The 20,757-nt window shown below is 50.5% G+C and overlaps 2 pseudogenes; one reads left to right on the top strand and one right to left on the bottom strand.

Moving 5' to 3' along the window:
• Positions 1-20,757, top strand: part of LOC131094962 (zinc finger protein 850-like) — a 566,308-nt pseudogene that overhangs the window by 328,688 nt on the left and 216,863 nt on the right.
• Positions 1-20,757, bottom strand: part of LOC131094972 (zinc finger protein 850-like) — a 590,323-nt pseudogene that overhangs the window by 456,757 nt on the left and 112,809 nt on the right.

Genomic DNA, 20,757 nt, shown 5'->3' with positions numbered 1-20,757 from the left:
TAGGCCCAATACAGATTAATAAAAGGAAGGGGAAACTCTGTGTAGTTGTCACGAAGGTGACAGGGATGAAGAGAATAATGATTCTCACATTTGGCAAAGAACCCAAGCCTGTGAATTCCAGAGTTATTTGGGAATTAGCTACTTGAATTGCGCTTTTTGTTGGACTTTAAGGAGCCTTGTGTTCCTCACCATGGGGTGAATGAACCTTGTCAGTCTCGCTGGTAACATTTGCTCCCTTTTCTCCAGTGATTTTAACAAACTTTTCAAGGAAGGACAACAAAATATTTTCTTTTTCACTGGCCACCTCTAACAGCCATTTTCCTCATCAGTTCTCCCATAAGGTGCTCAGAGGAAGCTGTGTCCAAGTTTCCAAGAGTTCCTCCAGAGAGAACCATAACCTCCTCAGAGGAGGGAACCATGCTGTTGTCAAAGGCACTTGGGGTCAGACAACAGTGCTCTGAACCCACTATGGCAAAATAATGTCACAATCTGCTTAAGAAACTTGTTGGAGAGATTCCTCTGCCCCAATTAAGATACTAACAAGACCAAATCCAAGGTGGATTTTATTGAACAGTAAATGTGAGGTAGAGAGAGAGTTAGAAAGAAAGAGAAAAGGGGGGAGAGTAAGGGAGTTACAAGGGACAGAGGCCTCACCTGGAGCAGGGCCAACTGTGACATTGTCCCCTGTGTGTGTGGCCTTCCCAGGGTGGGGGTTTTACACCTGAGCCAGTTTGGGTAAGGGGGGTGGTGTTCACTCCCTGAGCAGGGATTACCCCACTGTTTCAGGTTGCAATGCAAGATGTAACCAAATGCATGTTTTCAATCCCCATGTTCATCAACTGCTATAAGCAGGTGGGGCAGTGTTCTTTATCTCTTCCATGACTCAGCCCTGATAACGCCCTCCAGGGGAGATATCATCTGTGAATGGGCCATTGAGTGTCACTGCAGGACTGATAAAATTCGATCATCCCATTGTGGGATGCTCCGCCCAGGGGGAGGATCCAAGAATTCCTACCTGGATATAAGCTGAGGCTGGCAACACCAGCAGCACCTTGCCTACTGGATTCCCAGAGGACAAGAGCTCCAGAACCACCAGTGGACCTTCAGAGGAAGACCAGATTCTTCTACAGCATCACTTCTTGGACAGAATCACGTTCATCACTCCAACACGACTGCAGCCACCACCCTGACCAACAGGCTGTCAGGTTATATCCCGACTCTGTCAGTTTAAGGCAGTGTTTCTGTATCATTGCCTTGATCCTAATTTTGTTTTTGAATTGGAATTCTGACTTAGACTCTCCCCCTGGTTTGCCTTCAATTCGCTACAAAATTTAGTGTGCTCATTTCTTGTTTTCCTCCCAAAACAGAATTTCCCATTCCTAAAACTTAGCCAGATGGAGGGAGAGACTGCAAGGAAGAGGAAGATGCCCCAGGACACCCAGGCAGGTGAGGAGGAAGTGAGTGCCCCTTTCCCCCTCTCTCCTGCTCCATCTCCCAGCCCAGCACGGCCCCTGGCTGCAGGACAACCCTGGTGCCAATGCCGTCCTTCCAGGGATGTGCTGTGGGGATCTCCTTCCATTTCCCTCTGGCATGGGGGCAAATCCCATCCTCTCCTTGTCCTTCCTCCCCCAGAGAAGGAGCTGAGGATGGAGACCAGGGAGGACAAATCCCCACGGCAGAACCTGGAGGAGGAGGTCGTTTTGAGCAGCTCCATGGCCCAGGAATTCAATGAGGAGGATAATCCCCGGAGATTCCACAGGAAGAGGGGCTCAAAACCCAGCCCAATGTGCGCTGAGCAGGAAAGACCCACCCTGAGCCAGGAAGGTGGACAAAGCTTCAGCCAGAGCACAGAGCTGGTGGTTCGTGAACAGCTTCATGATGGGGAGAATCCCCACAAGTGTTCAGAGTGTGGGAAGAGCTTCAAGCAGAGCAGCACCCTGATCAGCCACCAGATGGTCCACACCAGGGAATGGGCCTACGAGTGTGGGGAATGTGGGAAGGGCTTCAGTTACAGGTCCACCCTTGTGACCCACCAACGCATCCACACCGGGGAGAGGCCCTACGAGTGTCCCAAGTGCCAGAAGAGCTTTCGGACCAGCTCCAATTTCCTCAGGCACCAGCTCATTCACACTGGGGAGAGGCCTTTCTTCTGCCCTGAGTGTGGGAAGGGCTTCAAGCGCAAGTCCCACCTCATCATCCACCAGCGCATCCACACTGGGGAGAGGCCCTACGAGTGCCCCACGTGTGGGAAGAGGTTTCAGACCAGCTCAAATCTCCGTCTCCATGAGCAGATTCACACAGAGGGGAGGCCCTTCCGCTGCCCTGACTGTGGGAAGGGATTCAAGCATAAGATCACCCTCATCAGGCACCAGCGCATCCACACAGGGAAGAGGCCCTTCGAGTGTCCCCAGTGTGGGAAGAGTTTCACCCAGAGCTCTGACTTGACCAGTCACCAATGGAAGCACCGGTAAGGGACGTTCTGTCAGTGCCCCAACAGCAGAAGAGCTTCATGCCCAGCTCCAGCTTCATCCCTCATTGGAGGACCCATATTGGAAAGAGCCCTGGTGATCCATGTTCCCTGTGATCCATGCTAGGAAGACACCTGTCCCTTTTCCTGCCCCTGCCAATGACATGATGTGGGATGAAAGAACATGAGGGTCTGGCTATGGCCCTGTCATTACATTCACTCCTACCTCAGGTCATTGCCAGGGGCAGGAAAGAGACTCTTTCTCACCCCAGGGAGAAGGGTGTCCTTTGCAGACAGGAGGAAATACATTGCCGTGAAGAGCCAATTGTTGATGTTTTAGTTTTCTCTGCAAATAGTTTTACTTATTGCTTCTGTTATCAATATTGTTTTTGTTCCTGTTTGTTCCTTATCTCATTGCTGTTCCCAATAAATGGTTCTTATCCCAGGTTAGGATCTTTGCCTTTTGTGCTTTCCATGGGAAGTGGAAGGGCAGCGAGGGCAGCGCGGTTTAAGAAGAGCAAGAAATTGCGGAATCCCATTCCTGAACCCCGGCCCATGGAAACCGAGCATCCCAGCTGGTCCCAGCCCTGGTGGCCATGGCAACAGCCTTGGAGCGGGTCCCTGGCTGGGGCTGTGGGAACCTCTTCCCTCTGGTGCCCAGGGACAGCAGTGGAGGGAACGGCTGCAGCTGAGTCGGGGCAGGATCCGGTTGGATGTCAGGAAAAGGTTTTTGCCCAGAGGCTGCTGGGGCCCTGCCCAGGCTCCCCAGGGAAGGGTCCCAGCTCCAGGGCTCTCTGAGCTCCAGCAGCGTTTGGACAGCGCTGCCAGGCCCAGGCTGGCATTGTTGGGGTGTCCTGTGCAGGGCCAGCAGTTGGACTGGAGGATCCTGATGGGTCCCTCCCAGCTCAGCCAATTCTGTGGTTCTGGGATCCCATGAGCCTGGGGATGGGGCTGCCAATGGTTGCCATGGCAATGGGCTGTGGCTGCAGGCCTGAGCTGGTGTCCATGGCAACCACCCCTGGCATGGGGTCTCCATGGAGCTGCCAAGGGACTGAGCATAGCAACAGGGGTCTGGTGATGGTTGCCCTGGAAACTGACCATAGCAACAGGAGGCTGGTGATGGTTACCATGGAAACTGACCATAGCAGCAGGGTGTTCCATGGGGACTTTCCAAGAGTCTCCAGGCTGTTCCAGAGCTGGAATGTCACAGGCACGGACAGGGGCTCCATGGAGACCTCCCTGGGCTTTCTGAGGATGGTAAAGAGCCCTGTGGTCAGAGGCAGTCAAAGCCATTCCATGGTAACATCCCAGGGGACCTTGGGCTGCAAAGGCACCGATCTGTCACGGGCACTCATGGCAGCTCCACAGTGACATCCCAGGAGTCCCCAGGCTGCCAAAGAGCCAGGGTATCCCAGACACTCACAGGGGTTCCTGTCATGGGCACAGTGGGAACTTCAGGCAAAGTTTAATATTAGAGAAGCTCCTGTTGGGTCATGAAGTGCAGAAAGGATCCCCCGTAGCCCCCACAGATCCCCACATATCACCACTTAGTCAGAGATGACACAGACTCACATCAGAAGGCTAAGGGCTAAAACCTACCCATTTATTCATACATCGACTTTTACATCTTCAGGTGGACCTCATTGGTCATTTTATCAACACATTTCACATGAATGGCTAATTAAGACAACACCCTTCAGTAAACAACTTTATGGAAAAAAGCCTACTTATTTCAAACATTGTCAGGGCACCAGGTATTGATGGTTGTTTTATGTTGGGCCTTTCTGGGGGCTCTCTCGATGTGGGAAATCCTGCTGTAGCAGTTCTCTGCCAGGTAAAAGGAAGTGCATGGGACTTTTTCAGTCTTCAGCTTCTTGTTTATTGTTATCTTATCTAAAGTTTTGCATTGCTGTCCACGGGAGGCTCAGAATGATGGAACAAACACCTCAAAATGGCTCTAAAATGTACGGTTTCAAGGTCTTTTAAAGTTGTCTCATCCAATCAACTCTTAAAACGTGTATTATTTCTACTTATCTACACATAAGTCATCCCTTGACTGTCCACATAACATCTGCACTGTGCTTTCCTTGACCAATCACCCTGTGCCACCAACACTGCAGAAAATTGAGTAGATGAAGATGACAGGGACTACACCCCAATTCCTCCATCTTGCTGCCTTTCTACACCATACTAAAAACCCCAAAACCTAAATTTCTCACCCAAGGAACATAGCATAATACCCTCTAAACTATGTCACACTTCGGAAAATTCTAATAGTTCTCAAATTCCTGGAAGTCCTCTCCATGGGTGAAGGTGAAAGGCAGTGTTTCTCTGGGGGTCAGGACCCCTCAGAGCAGACAGAAATATTCCCTATGCCTTGGATTCCCACACATTTAATCTAAAATCTATTAATCCTTAACATGTGAAGTTACCCAAAAATTTTCCAGGTAAGTAGGATTTGACGGAGAAGAACTAGAGAAGAACAGAAAGACAGAAGATCCATAAAAAGACACACACATAGGTACCAACAGCTCAGGTTCCAGCATCACTAACAGAGGAACCCAAGGAGAAAGCAGGATCCAGACGCTGGGCCTCGTGCTCTGGCTTTAAATCCCCTGGGCCTTCATGGGCCCGCCCCTGGGGTGGGACTGCCAGTTGCTTGTCCAATCAGAGCCAGGGTAGCCCCTGCTGCTAGTGTGTGATTGATTGACAGCTGGGCCAATCAGAGCTGGGTTAACATCACCCCCTGCTGTGTGATTGACAGCTCTGCCAGGCCAGGTCTGGGGGCAGGGCTCTGTCCCACCACAAACCAAGGCCTGACCCAGCCCTGGCCCCACACGGGCATTCCGAGCATCCCAAGGTGTCTCGGGATATTGATCTCATCCACCCTCTGACAGCGACCATGGTGACACTACAGAACCTCATGGAACCATGGGTTAGTTGTGACAATGGAGATCCAAGGAAACGATGGTGAGACTGTGGAATCCATGCATCAGGGAATCAAGGAGACCATTGTGCAGCTCAGGGGGCCTATGGAAGCAAGGATCAATGATCGAACTGTGGTTTGATTGTGATTGATTTAAAATAGAAACAAGGAGCCATTGTTTCACAGCGGGGCTGCATGGGGCCAATGGACCCTTGTGACTCTGTTGGGGCTCATGAAACCAAGAAGCCATTGTGACGTTGCCAGACCTCATGGAATCAAGGAGACCATTGTGACAGTGTTAGGACCCATTAAGTCAATGGAACATGGAACAGGTCTGCCTGGTTTGGACTCATGGGTGCTGTCTGACAGGTCCCACTGAATTTGACATGTCAAGGGCCACTTCCCATCTGACCATGAAGCACTGGGGCTCTGTGGTTTTATTCCTATGGGAAAGAACTGTCTTTCTTGTCTAGGCACCCATGGCCAAAATTGAGATTGTGCATCTAAAATTCTCTATATGCAAGGGTTACTCCCAGACAAAATCTGCCCATACTGTCAAGTCTGGCTAGACTTGGCCTCTGGTGACTGCCTCCCATCTGCCCCTGCACCACTGCTCACTTGTTTCCTTCCTATGGAGACCATTGTGACACTGCGGAGCATTGTGGAACCAATGGGCCATGGTGACACTGCAGGCCCTTGTGGAATCTGTTACACTGTAAGAACTTGTGGAACCAAGGGGAACATTGTGACACTGCAGGTACCATGGATCCAAGGGGCCACTGTGACACTGTGCGGCCTTGTGGAACCAAGGATATCTTTGTGGCTCTGTTGAGCCGCATGGTCCCAAGGGGCCAGTGTGAAGCAGCAGAGCTTTGTGGAACCAAGAGGCCATTGCTACATTTCAGGGCATTGTGGAGCCAAAGCGCCATTGTGATCCTGCAGGGCTCTGTGGATCCATGGAGATTATTGTGGCATTGAAAGACTCCATGGAATCATGGAGAGCATTGTGACCCTGCAGGGCCTCATGGAAGGAAAGGGCCATTGTGACACTTTGGGAACTTGTGGAGCCAAGGAAATCATTGTTGCACTACTGGGCCCCAATGGAACCAAGGGGCCATTGGACACAGTGAGGCTTCATGGAACCCGAAGACCATTAGGACAATGTGGGGCCTTGTGGAGCCATAAAGAGAATTAAGATCCTTAAGGACTTGTGTAATCAAGGGGCCATTATGACACCTGAGGGCATCATGGAAGCAAGAGACCAATTTTGGCACTGCAAGGCCTCATGGAAGCAAGGAGCCATTGTGACACTGCAGGGCCCTGTGGAACCAAGGGAACATGAAATAGGTGTGTCTGCCTTGGCCTCCCAGGGGTCACCTGACAGGTCTGGCTGACCTGGGAATGTGGAAGGCTGCTCCCATCTGCCCCTGAAACACTGGGGCTCTGGACTTTTCTTTTTATGTAAAAGAACTGTCCATTTTTTCCAGGCATCCATGACCAAAATTAGGATTCCACCTCCAAATTTTTGTGCATTAAAGGATTGCTCCCAGACAAAATTTACCAGGACAGACAAATCGGGCTGGTCTTTGACTCCTGAGGGATAGCATTCACTTATATTCCAAACACTGGAAAGGGCTCTGCGCTTTTCTTTTTATGGAAAAAACTCCCATCCCTCTTCTCCAGGCACAAATGTCTGAAACTGTGACTCCGCATTCATAATTTCAAATATCCATGAGCTGCTCCAAGCAAACCTGCCAGAACAGACATGTCAGGCTTGTCTTGGCCTCTGGTGGTTGCCATTCATCAGCTTCTGAAACATGGGGCTAAGTGGTTTCCTTCCTATGGAGACCAATGTGACATTTGGGAGCCTTGTGAAACCTTCATTTGGCCATTGTGACACTACAGAGCACCATGGATCCAAGGGACTATTGTGACACTGTGGAGCCTTGTGGAACCATTGCACATCATTGTGGCTCTGTTGGGCCCAAAGGACCAGAGCAAAGCAGCGGTGTGGAAGTAAGCCCAGCTGTAACTCAGAGTCAGATGGATTTTACCCCAAAAGAATTGGGCATGAGTTTCAAGCCTTGGGAATAATTCATTTAACTTAGGGTAAGTTTGAGAGTTCCCCCATAAGCCTTTAGTGTTGTTATGCTAAGTAGTCCAAGTTCTTCTCCTCCAGTGGTAACTTGTTTCCCCTACAGGGTTATTCTTCTAGAGTGTTCTACCCTCAAGTGTATATATTGTTGCTTTGCCTTTTTCTCAGGTCTTTGAATCCCATCCCTCGTCCTGTGCTTGACTTCTCCATGTTTGTTGTTTTTCACCCTGTTACTAAAGTTCTTTTTGGGCAACTCAATTGATCCTGCTTGTTGTAGCATTGGTGGGTAGGACGGTTGGGATGGATGGAGGTGAGAGATCTCTGAGGCCAGGTCTTTCAACTTGTGCTTTATTGCAAAGGGTGTGGGTGCAGGGGCCTTGTTTGGAGCTGCCAGCCACAGCTCGGAGCAGGCCCGAAAGAGGAGCTTGAAAGAGGCGCCCAAAATGGATGCCCAAAAGAGGAGGGGAGTTCCCGTTACAATACAATAAATCTTCTGTGCTGCATATTCTAATTTTCAGTAACTAATGTAGTACAAGATACAAATCTTATAGCATCTACATACAGCCTATAAGAATCATTACATTACCATACTGTGTTACATTTTAAACCCTAAAAACTACTCTTTGGACCCCTTCTGCCAAGCTAGTAGGGTCTGCTCTGACCCTTGGACCTGTCTGCAAGCAGAGGGAGTTGTTTCATCAAAAGGGGATTACCTTCAGCCATCCATACCATTGTTTTCCAGTTGTTCAGTAACTAAGGCTTGGTATCTCAAAGCTTGCTTTCATTTCAATCTGACAGTTTCCATATTTTCAAAATCTTTAGCCAGGCAATCATATTTATAAGGCTTTTCTGTTTCATCTTCCCCAGCATCTGCTCCTTTTCATTTTCACCACGCTTGCCCTGAAGTTGAGGAACCAGAAAGTTTTGTCACAGCCACCCTCATTGCGACATTTGGCACCCGAACAGGGACCCTGACATTCAGTCATGTCAACTGGGGTTAGCTGATGGACAGGCCAGTGCTCCCCAGGATTTTGGATTGTGCCAGGCTGGCAGATTCATCATTTCTTTGAGGGACCTTGGCCAGGATCCACAAGGGAAAATGACAGTTTCACCTGCATAGGATTGCAGGTGGGTTTGGGGACACATAGGACAATTATTGCCCATTTTGTCACTGTCTTTTTACAATATACACCGACATCCCGTAACTGATTTAGGGTGTTCCAGTGGCTGTTCTACGTAAGGCAGAGAAAGAGAAAAATGGGCAGCCAGATATCCAAAGTAGAAAGGTGTGTATATCGATGCTTTAAGTTAATTTTCAGAGATCATGACCAAATATCTTCAAAGAACAAGTTAAAATCAATCCTAAGGCAGATCATTAAAAATTCTCCAGATGCCCCTGAGCCTGACCATCCTCTCTCCATCTTGGCTCCTCCACTTCCTGCTTTCTCTTCTGCCCTGAATGAACCTCCAGACTCCACCCCCACAACTGTGGGTCATGCCTCACTGTCAGTCATTCCACCTTCACCCTGGGCCATGCCTCCAGAACTCCACCCCAGAAGTCCGCCATCCTAAATCAAGGCCCTTCCTCCCAACACCTGACAAAATGGCAGTGCCCTTTGCCTCCCCCTCTGGCGACAATATAACCCCATGATCAAAGATACTAAACCGAACAGTCACAGTGTTTCTAATCCAAATGTTTCTGCTCCAAGTTGCTCTTCATCCCCAGAAGACAGTTTGGATTCCCCAGAGCCACCTCACCCCTCAGCCCCAGAAGATCCCCAGGAAAGGATCCGGAAAGAAGCAGTTAAGGAAGGAGACTGGCAAACAGTCTCAACAACTCCTCGTTGCCCTCGTATGTTATGAAAGAAGGGGGCAGAATCCCAGGTATCAGCCATTGGCTTGCAAGGAAATCAAGGATCTGTGTAGGGCAGCTAAAGACCATAGGAGGGACTTACCTTGTTTTAATGGCCTAATGAGGGCCATGTTTACAGCACATATGTTAACCCCCTATGATTTAAAATATAATATGACCATGTTGTTGTCACCTACAGAACACACCCTGTGGAAAGGGGGATGGAAGTGTTTACTTAATCAATTGATAGCAGACTATGCTAATAATGAGGCAAGGGCAGAATTGACAATCAACCGTCTAGCTGGAGAAGGACAATACAGCCTACCAGATGATCAAACAGCAGGTATCCTCAGAGAAGTATTGGATGATATCAAAGAGATGTCTTTGAAAGCTTTAATCCAGGTATCGAATGATAGCACCCCCAGTTTGGATTACCTTGGGTGGATGCAGCTAAAGCTTTAGGACATTTGGACCATCCTGGGTGCCTGTTAAGTAAGCAAACCAGTGCTATGTCCCTCACATTGAGTGGCCTGCTCTCAGATATAGAGACCATCAGACATGCCACCTTGCAGAACAACGATAGAGTTTTTACTCTGGGCACATGAGCATGACTGCGTAGACTCTGAGGGATGTATTGTATGAACCCCTCCAGCCACAGTGAGTCAATCCACAAGAGCATTCAGGTACTGAAGGAAGGGTTCAAGAATCTTCAAGTGGAAAACAAAGACTGGGTCAATAAACTCTTCCAATCCAAGGTACTAAAGAGTTGGATGATATCTAGCTAAAACAGGGCTATTAATTATCTTAGTTGTTGTTGTATTGTTAATTGTCCCATGTTTGTTTGGATCCTTCTAGAAAATCTTACAAAATTCTTTCAGTGCCATCTTTGTTGTAAAACAGAAAGGAGGAAGATACTCAACACAGGATCATCATGCACTCCCGGGAGGAGAGAATTGGAGGCCAGGATAGCACAAAAACCTCTCAGAGACTCAGTATGGGAAGGAAACACCTTAAAAGTACCTAAAAGTAGTCTTAAATCCATAAAGTACCTTTAAAAACTTGAGTGTCTCAAGGCATTAATGGGCCCAACTGAGTGTCAGTACAAAACTCTCAAGGGACTCATTAAAGCAGATAACTGGGGCTGTGATTGCACAAACCTCTTACAGAGTCCATCAAAAGGGAAACACCAAGTAGCTTAAAATAACTGAAGTACCTTGAAGCAGTAATGAACCCCACTGAGTGTTGTTATTGACAAAGCCTCTCCAGGGACTAATTAAAGCAGATAATTGGAGGCCATGATTACAAAAACTCTCAGAATTTCAAGGCAAAAGCCAAAGTCCTTTGAAAAACCTGCAGTCCCTGCAGGGAGCATGAAGGAGCACCCAGGGCCATTTCTGCCCAAGGCTTCCCAGGGACTCCTTCCAGCAGATCCTTCAGGCCACTGGGATGTGGGCTGGAGGGGGGGTGCTCAGGGCAGGAGAAGGGGGTGACAGTGCCCAGCCTGGCTGGGGCTGTGCCAGGAGACCCCAGGGCCTCAGGACAAGGAGTCTCCTCACAGCTCTTGGTGGCACAGACCCTGCTGTGCCCGAGGGCACCAAGACTTGGCTTCTCTTTGTCCCCACCTGTCATCCCTGCCTGCAGTTCTCTGCTCTGCCTGGGGCCTGGGGACACTTTCTCAGTCGTGTCCCTCAGTGGGACCCATTAAAAGTCCAAGAAACTTTGGAGTGTGATTCTGACTTGGAGTTCTGGAGAGGTTTCTTCAGCTCCTTCTCAGGGACTGATGTTCAGGGCCTGAGCACAAAGCTCCAGAGGCTCATTAAGGTCCTTGTGCTGTGTCTGTGCTGCTGAGTTGGGCTGGGCTCCTGGCACAGAGGCAGCTCCTGGTAACCAAGAAGAGCTTCAAAAGCACAATTGTCTTGATGAGCAGCTCTTCTGCCAGCCCAGCAGGGCTGGGGCACTGCCTGCAGCCAGCCTGGGCACAGCACAGAGGCACAGAGAGCTTCAATCAGTCAGGGTTGGGAAGGTGCTGAGAAGTGCCTGGGGCAGAATCACTACCAGCCCTTGGCACAGGAACCTCTGGCTGCAGGACAATGCAGCTGCAGCTCCTGGAGTGGTCTCCTAAAGCTGGAACATCCCAATGCCTACAGACCCTGTGAGTACATTCTCTGATTGTCTCTTGTGCAGAGCAGCCAGGGGTGCCCAGGCCTGTCCTGCAGAGCAGGGTCTTGCAGCCCAGGGCGCTGTGCTGGGGCAGGGACTCTGCTGCCTGCCAGGGACAGCTCTCAGCCAGCCCTGGCAGCTGCTCCCAGCACTGAGGGACAAGATCTGGATGGGAGGAGACAGCTGCTAATGCTTGGAAGTGTTCTCCTTGTGTGGTGGGGATGCTGCATTGTTCAGGGCTGCTTCTAGGGTAACATTTAACAGTAGAACATTTCCAAGTAGGTTATACATGGAGCATAGTGAGACAGGGGCTGCATAAAAAGAGAAAATCCCGCTTTTTTGCTCTACTGCTCTAGTTTGCCAAAATTGGATTTTGTCCACAGATATTAATCTCTCAGTTAATGTTGAGGGAAAAAAAAATCTCTCAGATCTCAATAAACCAGGCAGTGAGAGAAATCAGCACAGGGCCTATCACAGGCAGCAACAGTGTCACTTTTCCAGACTCCTCAGGGTTGGTCTGATGGTGCCATCAAAGCCTGCAGAGCCAGAGTGGCCCCTGGGAAGTGCCAGAGCTGGGAGGGGTCTGCAGGGCAGAGCTGAGCCCCCAGGGCTGGGCTTGGCTTTGGCAGCATTGGCAGGGCCCAGCCCTTGGCATAGGGAAGCAGCTGCTGGCAGGGACAGTTCCAGGTAGCAGAGCCCTGGGCAGGCAATGGGGGGAAAGTGCCCCTCAGTCTGTGCTGAGATATTAAAAGTCATTTCAAAACACAACTATTGCATGATTACTTTTTTTACAGATCTCAATGCCAAGATATTCCAAATGTCCAACAGCAGCTCCATCAGGCACTTCCTCCTGCTGGCATTGGCAGACACGCGGCAGCTGCAGCTCCTGCACTTCTGCCTCTTGCTGGGCATCTCCCTGGCTGCCCTCCTGGGCAACGGCCTCATCATCAGCGCCATAGCCTGCGGCCACCACCTGCACACGCCCATGTTCTTCTTCCTGCTCAACCTGGCCCTCAGCGACCTGGGCTCCATCTGCACCACTGTCCCCAAAGCCATGCACAATTCCCTCTGGGACACCAGGGACATCTCCTACATAGGATGTGCTGCTCAGCTCTTTTTCTTTATGTTCTCCATCACAACAGATCTTTCCCTACTGACCATCATGAGCTACGACCGCTACATGTCCATCTGCAAACCCCTGCACTACGGGACCCTCCTGGGCAGCAGAGCTTGTGCCCACATGGCAGCAGCTGCCTGGGCCAGTGGCTTTCTCAATGCACTGCTGCAAACGGCCAATACATTTTCCCTGCCCCTGCGCCATGGCAATGTCCTGGGCCAGTTCTTCTGTGAAATCCCACAGATCCTCAAGCTCTCCTGCTCCAAATCCCAGCTCAGAGAACTTGGGCTCATCGTTGTTATTTTCTGTTTAGGTTTTGGCTGTTTTGTATTCATTGTTTTCCCCTATGTGCAGATCTTCAGGGCTGTGCTGAGGATCCCCTCTGAGCAGGGATGGCACAAAGCCTTTTCCACCTGCCTCCCTCACCTGGCCGTGGTCTCTCTCTTTGTCAGCACTGCCATATTTGCCTACCTGAAGCCTCCCTCCATGTCCTCCCCATCCCTGGATTTGGCCCTGGATTTTGTCAGTTCTGCATTCAGTCGTGCCTCCAGCCCTGAACCCCCTCATCTACAGCCTGAGGAACCAGGAGCTCAAGACATCTCTCAGGGCTCTGATGTCTGGATCCTTTTCAGCTACCACACACTTCCAGCTTCCTTCTGTCATTGGGCCCTGGTGCATATCATGACAGGCCAAGTTTCTCCTTATTTATATTTCTTCAAATTCTGATGCTGTTGTCTTCAAAGCACAGATGGTATTCATTACCTCCAATTTCAAATTATCCCTCTTTTTGTGACTCAGAAACTTCATGTAAATCAGGATTCTCACATTGTATTTATTTGAAATAAATGAACTTTCAACAATGCTTGTGTTCTTCTACTATCGCCATTAGAGCAGCAATGAACAGAAATTGGCACAGCTTTGTTGCTGCCCCAGCTTTGGCATGGGCCTGGGGCCTGGAGCAGGAGCAGCTCTTGAGGGCCCCAAGGTCAGGGCTCTTGTATTGCCCTGGGCAGATGGGATGGCAGCAGGGGCTGCAGAGCTCTCAGCACCTCAGCCCGAGGGGAGCAGGGCAGCCAGGGAGCCTCCTTTGGCCTTGGCCAAGCACCTTCCCCCATGGCTGGGGCTGAGTCCTGTGGCAGCTGCAGCTGCTGCTGTGCCCTTGCCAGGGGCTGAGGCCGTGGGGCAGTGCCCAGAGCAGCCTGGTCTGAGCAGAGCTGTGGGGCCACATGGGATGGGCTGGGCTGGGGAGAGGCCCTTGGTGCTGCCCAGAGCTCAGGGCAGCTGGCAGAGCTTGCAGGGAGCTGGGCTGGGCTCAGAGAGCCTGGCCCAGAAACCATCAGTGTCCATCTCAGCCTGGCTGAGCGTGCAGGGGCAGGACTCAGGCCAGGCCTTGTGGGGCAGGGCCAGCGCCTGTGCAAGGCATTGCAAACAGGCAAGTGTCCCACAGAGGAGGCTGCTCTGTGCCCTTGATGGCAGGGGTGGAGGAGGGAGGGGGTCCAGAGTCCAGAACATTTGTCAGCACCAGCCTCTGTGCCCAGCCCTTGGCAGCCCTGGCTGCTGAGCTCAGCTTTGGCCTGGGCTGAGTTTGGCTGTGGCCCAGCTTCATCCTCCTGCAAGGCTCAGGGCCTGTTCTCGGCCATGGCCAGCCCTGGCTGCCTCTCTGCTGGCCCAGAGGCCGGCAGAGCCCGAGGCAGGGCTGTCTGTGCAGCCCCACAGGTGCCAGGGGCTCTGCAGGAGCTGGCAGAGGCTGCCCAGCAGGGAGGCCATGGGGCACAGAGCCCCAAGGCTGCCGTGGGCACCACGGCACAATGCTCCTGGCCTGGACTGAGCCTGCACAGGGGCTGGGCCACCATGGCTGGGCCAGCACAGGCCCAGCCGCTGCCGGGGCTGACAGCAAGGCCAGGCACACACAAGCAATTGCTGAGCATGGCCTGCACTGGCCAGGCCTGTCTGTGCCAAAGGCAGAGCTCAGCTGCCCTTGGGGGCTGCAGGAACAGTCCAGAGCCCAAAGAGCCTCCATGGCTGTGCTGGAGACCAAGGCTGCAGGAGGGAAATGCAGGGCTGCTGCAGGATGGGGAGGGCATTGAATTCCAGCACACACCTCAGCTCTCTGATAATCCCAGCACCATGCTGGGCCCTGTTTCAGACTGGAGCAGAGCAGATGTTGAGGGCACAGGAGTCCTGCAGGGCTGTCAGGGACCTGCAGCTTGCAAGGTGCTCTGCTCTCCCTCAGGTGCTTTAGGAGAGATGCAATCCTAGCTGGGCACCTCAGGGCACAAGTGGCACTGCCTGTTCATGGGCACACAACTGATGTCTGCCTGGAAAGGGGCACAGGTGTTAATACGTGTTTGTTTTTTTGTCTATAAGCAAATCTTAATTATCTGGGTCTTTTGAGTACTTCTTAGAATTGGCAAAGTATTCCTGCCAAGAGAAGGAATTTCCTGGATTTCCTGGATTCTTCTACTGATGGCAGGAGAAGGAATACTGATCTTCCCCTCTACTCTTGTCACCAACATTCAGTCTAATATGTCATGACCCTCTTCCTTTACGTGTTTCCAGCTCTCCTGTTTAAATGGCCATGTTTAAGGACATGTCTTCATTTAGAGCAGCTGATCTATGTCCTTCCCTTCTGTCCCAGTTTTCTTCCTGCAGCTGTTTTCCAACCATTCCAATGAGTCTCCCTTGACTGGCTTAATGCTTTGACCTTAAGGGAGTTGCCTACTCTTTCAGAAGTTTAAATAACTCCTTAGTCAGCATCTTAGTTGTAGTTTTATCTATTCTATCACCTCTTATTACGTCTTTGTCTAAAGTCATTCCTTTATGGCTATCCCTTTTGGATGATGGACATGTCAGATATTGCTGAGATGTCACAAGTACCTGAGGGAAGTGTTTTGATGTTTATTCAATTTTATCATGGTCACAATTTTTATGTTTGCCATGAAGATAAACCTTTCTGTGTCTCTGAGTCTCAGCAGTTCCTGGTCCCTCAAAGGACAGAAACCTGATGAGTTGTGGTTTCCACTCTGGGGGCTGCACTTGGACCTCCCTCCATCCCTAGAGCAGAGCTCCCTTGTCCCACAAAGTCCCTGGCAATGCAGGGATGAAGGAAACCAGACAGGCTGTGAGGATCAGGGGGATGGTGGACTCAGGGAGAAGAATGACTTTTGCATTTGATGGAGCTGTGCCTCCCCTTGGGTTTGTTGGATGACAATGAATCAACATCCCTCTGCGTCTCAGGCAGCTCCTTCTCCAAGGAAAGCAGGTGGGAGCTGGAGCCAAGGAGCTGAAAGCTGCCGGTGCAGCCTAGGCTGGAGGGAGCTCAGATTTGAACAAGGCTGCTCTGAGTGCCAGGTCTTGGATGGGGGAAATGGTGGGGTGGGGGTAGGGACAGAGTCTGAATGATTGTCAGCCAAGAAGGGTCTTGATTTTCATATCTATTCAAACTGCATGAGGACGTTCTTCAATTCAGTGTCAATTGGAAACTGCAGATATGAATTTATTAGAATAAAAAATCTTTACAGGACCTAAAAAAATATTTTCTCACTGTCATTTTAAATAATATTTATTACCTTTGAATACACTACTCAAATCTATTTTACTAACCACACAACATTTGAAAACTCAAATCAAATTATTCCTAGAGGCTTGGCTTGTTAAGATGTTCTGGACCTTAATGAGCCCTGGGGCACTGAATTCCTGCACTGAAGAGCTGAAGGCTGAACAAGCCTCTGGAGCAGGAAAATTCAGCAGCAGCCTTCAAGGTGCTGAGGATGTCAGCAGCCCCCACTGAGGCCATCCCTGCCCAGAGATCATGGGGGAATGGGCAGACAAGGAGAGTTTCCCTGGGGCTGGGGCAGCACAACTCAGAGGCACCAGCAGCTCCAGCTGGGAAATGGAGTGTGGAATGTGGCTGGGAAAGCCCTGCCTGGGCTGTGCCAAGCAGGACACACAAACCCTGACTCCCATTCCCCAAACAACTCTCTCAAGGAGACATTTAAAAGGAATTACAGATGTTTGTGTTCTCTGAATTGGACACACTGGAGAAATACCATCAAGAAAATCTCAGGAGCTCAAAACAACAAAACAGACTTTACTGGCAACTTTAGAAAATTAGAGGAACTTGGCAATTAGTTTAATATAGCATTCAATCAATCAAAAACACATTTTGCATTAACTTGGCCCATTCAACTTCACAAAGTCTAAGCCTGTTTAATGTAATGTTAATCAAAATTTGCAAGAGGAGGGAATTAGAAGAAGACACAGAAAGAAAGAAACAAAAAAAAAAATTAGAGAAGCACACACACACAGCTACTGAACCCTGGAGTCCAGCTGTGTTCTAATGGAAATTGCAAGAGGCAGTAGGGTCAAGATGTGTGCTTGCCTTGTGGTCAGCCTTCAATACCCCTTGGTCTTCCTGGGCCCTTCCCCCAGGTGGGACTTGGGCTCATTTGGTCCCTCAGGAGCTGGGCTGGGGCTGCAGAGGTGGCTGTGGAGCATTGCCTGTGCTGTGCCAGGGACTGGCAGACACTGCTGGGCTGGGATAGAGGCTCTGGGGGGATTGGGGTTCCAGGGCAGGGCAGTGCTGGGGTCACAGGGCAGGGCAAGGCTGGACCTGCCCCTTCCTCTCCCACACACAAAATGTTTCCAGTCAACAATCTCCTCCAGTCTGTCACAATAGGGAAGGTTGGAGATGAAGTCCCAGTTCTTGTCATGGGCACCTGGAAAAGAACAACAGTTCTTTTCCATAGGAGGGAAAGCATGGAGCCCCAGTGTTTCAGGAGCAGATGAGAAGAGACCCTCAACATGCCAAGGTAAGCTGGACCAGTCAGGCAGTCCATGGGAGGCCAAACCAGCCAGGCCTGTTCTGTGTTCCCTTGGTTTTATGGGGACCCACAGTGTCGCAATGGACCCTTGGTTCAGTGGGGTCCCAGAGTGTCTAAATAGCTCCTATGTTCCAGAGGGCCCCAAAGTGTCACAGTGGTCTCAAATGATTCCATGAGGCCTTGCAGTGTCACAGTGGTCTCCATGGTTCCACCGGCCCCACAATGTCATGTGACTCCTCTGTTCTCTCCTCATTCCCCTGCAATGTCACAATGGACCTTTGGACCCTGGGGGTTTGCAGTGTCACAATGGTCTCCTTTGGCTCCATAGTGTCACAATGAACCATTGATGACATCAGGCTCTGCTATGTCACAACGGCCCTTTGGTTCCATGCAGCCCTGCAGTGTCACAAATGCCTCTTGGTTTTGTGAGGCCCCACAGTATCACAATGGTCCTCTTGTTTCTGTGTGGACCCAAATGTTCACAATGGTCTCCTTTCGTTCCATGAGGCCTCACAGTATCACAATCCCTTGCTTATTCCATGGGGCTTCATAGTGTCACAATGGTCTCCATGATCCCATGAGTGTAGTAATGGTCTCTGTGGTGCCATGGTGCCCCTCAGGGTTACAATGGCCCCTTGGATCCATGAAGCTGTAAGGTCTCTTAATGGTGTCTCATTGTTCCATGAGGCCTTGCAATGTCACAAGTGACCTTTGGCTCCATGGAGTCTTGCAGTGTCACAATGGCCCCTTGGTTCCATCACACCCCAAAGTGTCACAATGGTCTTCACAGTTCCATGCGGTCCCACGGTGTCACAATGGACCCTTGGTTTGATGGGGTCTTTCAGTATCACAGTGATCCCTACATTCCATGGAGACACGCAGTGTCAGTACGGCCCCTTGGTTTCATTAGACCCAGCAATGTCACAGTGCTCTCCATGATTCCATGAGGCCCCACAGTGTCACAATGGCCCCTTGCTCTCACAGGGCCCCACAGTGTCACAATGGTCCCTTGGTTCCATGGACCCTGTGCTGCTGCATTCCCCTTTCCCCTTCTCAGGCCACCCTGCCAGCTGAGAAATGCTCCTTGGGGCTTGGCCTTGGCCAACAGCCCCTGGGCTCAGCTCCTCTGCAGCTCATCACAAACACTGTCTGCTCCAGACACTGCTGCTGCCCAACCAGCTCCTGGTTTCTGTAGGAGCAGCCCTGGGAACTGTTTTGTTCCCTCAGTGGCACAACATTCCTGTTCTCACACTGCCAAAGAAAGCTGTTGATGCCAAGTGCGGCCAGGATGAACCATTGCTGGGACTGAAGCCCCTCTCTTGGGGCCCTGCAAACAGCGCTCCAAAAGGAGCCCTTGGAGCTCTCCTGGGCCAGCGACTCCCTCTGAGTGGGGCCTCTCCCAGCCGGGAACTCTCCCGTTTGCTGCACTGAGGGATCCCCAAAAACAATGGAGTCTGGGCCGATGCCCCCATTCCTCCAGGCTCAACCCTTCACCTGCTGGGGAGATGCCAAAGAATCCACAGTGAGCATTTCCTGCCCTCACGGGAATTGCTCACAGGTGCCTTGCACTGACTCTTTGTGTCTGTTTGCACACAGGAGTGCCTGTGCTGGGGAAATGTGACAGAAATGCTGCTCTCTGAGGGGTTGGAGTGCCTTGGACAGCTGAGTCAGTCAGATATCCAGATATCTGTAAGTAAGGTTAAGTCATGAGGTCTAAGCTAAGTTCAATTCTCCTAAGAGTTGTTATTTTGCAAAATTGTAACGTTTAATTTAAGTTATTAGCTAAGTTAAATATTGTTAAGTGTTATTCTTCTGTTAAATTGCTAAGTCATAGCTTATAAGTAAAGTTAAATACTGTTAAGTGGTCTTGTTTTGCTAAACTTTGATGTTTAAGGTATCGGTTACATTTAAGGTGTAAGTCAAGTCCTGTTAAGTGTGAGGCCTATTAAGCTTTAGGCTGTATTCCTTTTATCCTTGCCCTCACTGTGCTTGTGTCATACACACACACAGGGACAGTTCTCAGCTCATTTCTGGTTTGATTGCTCAAGTTTATTTTGGTTTTGTTGTTGCTTTGTTTCCGTGCTGTGCCTGAAGTGTCCAGTCGGGAGCAGAGTGACTCTTGCCAAGGAACTTTGTGCTGCTGTCCCTTAGTATTAAATCTGGTTTTTGCTGATCCCTTGCTGGGGATTTTTTTAGCGCTCTCAAGGCCTCGTTCGTAACAGGGTGAAAGAGCCCTGGCCCAGGCTCTGGCCCTGGGGGACACGGGGATGCTGCCGGGGGGTCCCTGTCCCCCTGTGCCACCCCCAGGGCCCCGGCTCCCCGTCCCCGTGTCAGGCTCTGGGGTCAATCTCGTGGAACATCCTCTGGGGGAGGCTGTGGGGCCGGGGGCAGGGGGACCCGGGGGGACAGGGGACCCTGCTGTGCATGAGCAGGGTTGGACTGCTCTGGGGGGAACTGTGAGGGGGGCTGGGGCAGAGTGACCTCCCCAGTGCCCTCACACAGTCTCTGTGATGTCATGCAGCATCCTGTGATGTCACAGAGCCCCCAGTGATGACACACAGCTTTTTTGCAATGTCACACAGACACCTGTGATGTCACAGCCCATTCTAGCACGTCACACAGCACCTTTGTGATGTCACAGAGCCAACTCTGGGATGTCAGCCTGGAATGTTACGCAGTTGCACTGTGATGTCACAAAAGACTCTGTGATGTCAGAAAGCCACAATGTCATGTCAGAATCTGTTCTGTCATGTCACAGCCTGCTCTATGATGTTACACAGCCGGCCAGAGATGTTACAATCTATTCTCTCATGCCACAGAGCCACCCTCTATTATGGCAGGATCTCCTCTATGGCCTCACACCCTCTTCTATGACGTCTCAGAAGTTGTGTGATAGAAGAACTCCCTCAGTGATGTCACAAAACCCTCTCTGCGATGTCACTCTGTTATGAGTAGAAAAGTTGCCCATTTTATTAAAACGTTGCAGAGTTCCCAGGTTGGGCCAGTTGCTGCCAGGGTGGAGTTCTAACTGTTTGTTGTTGTAATCACCTGTTGTTAAAAGTTTTTCGTTAACTCCCTGTTGTTGATGGTTGGTAATTCCCCTTTTTGTCGAGTGGCACCCTGTTTCTTCATGGAGGATGGCACCCGGGACGGTGAAGAGGAGGGGACAACCAAGTTGTCATGCAAATGACATTGGGGTTGGCATGCAAATGAGAAAGCCCCTCACCAAACCTAGCCAAAAACCCCTAAAAAAAACAAACCAACATGGAATTGACAGATCAAAGTGATGTCTAGATGGGAAGAACAGAATGCAGTGT

This window comes from Melospiza georgiana, chromosome 32 (assembly GCF_028018845.1).
Source record: "Melospiza georgiana isolate bMelGeo1 chromosome 32, bMelGeo1.pri, whole genome shotgun sequence".
NCBI lineage: Eukaryota > Metazoa > Chordata > Aves > Passeriformes > Passerellidae > Melospiza > Melospiza georgiana.
Note: the sequence above shows the minus strand (reverse complement) of the source record. Positions and strands in the feature narration are given on the sequence as shown.